At 46.6% G+C, this 620-nt stretch overlaps 1 protein-coding gene across 1 annotated transcript in view; it reads left to right on the top strand.

The window, feature by feature from the left end:
- DIS3L (DIS3 like exosome 3'-5' exoribonuclease) overlaps window positions 1–620 on the top strand; it is a 79496-nt gene that overhangs the window by 57563 nt on the left and 21313 nt on the right. The gene's annotated exons all lie outside the window — the stretch shown is intronic.

The following is a 620-nucleotide window of genomic DNA, read 5'->3' as shown; positions in this document are numbered from 1 at the left end:
TCATCAGTTACATAAGATAGAGCCTGGTACTTTCAGCACTTTGTATAGTTAAAAGTAGTTCAAAATGATGGTATTTTCCTCTAAAGAAAATAAACCTTAGTGATTAATATTATTCCTACCCGCACATGGTGTCTCACGCCTATAATCCCAGCACTTTGGGAGGCTGAGGTGGATCACAAGGTCACAAGTTCAAGACCAGCCTGACCAACACGGTGAAACCCTGTCTCTACTAAAAATACAAAAAATTAGCTGGGCATGGTGGGGGGACACCTGTAATCCCAGCTACTTGGGAGACTGAGGCAGGAAAATTGCTTGAACTCAGGAGGCAGAGGTTGCAGTAAGCCAAGATTGTGACACCGCACTCCTGCCTGAGTGACAGAGTAGGACTCCATCTCGAAAAAAAGGAAAAAAATAATTGTGTGTGTGTGTGTGCGCGCGCGCGCGCGTGTGTGTGTGCGTGTGTGTGTATAATTCCTAAAGGGATCACAAACCTTGAATATTATGGGGATGTTTTCACATAATTTTAAAAACTGGGGCCGGGCGCGGTGGCTCAAGCCTGTAATCCCAGCACTTTGGGAGGCCGAGACGGGCGGATCACGAGGTCAGGAGATCGAGACCAT

This window comes from Colobus angolensis, unplaced genomic scaffold (genome assembly GCF_000951035.1).
Source record: "Colobus angolensis palliatus isolate OR3802 unplaced genomic scaffold, Cang.pa_1.0 Scaffold19, whole genome shotgun sequence".
In the NCBI taxonomy this organism is placed as follows: domain Eukaryota; kingdom Metazoa; phylum Chordata; class Mammalia; order Primates; family Cercopithecidae; genus Colobus; species Colobus angolensis.
The sequence above is the reverse complement of the archived record's forward strand: the minus strand, read 5'-3'. Positions and strand labels throughout refer to the sequence as shown.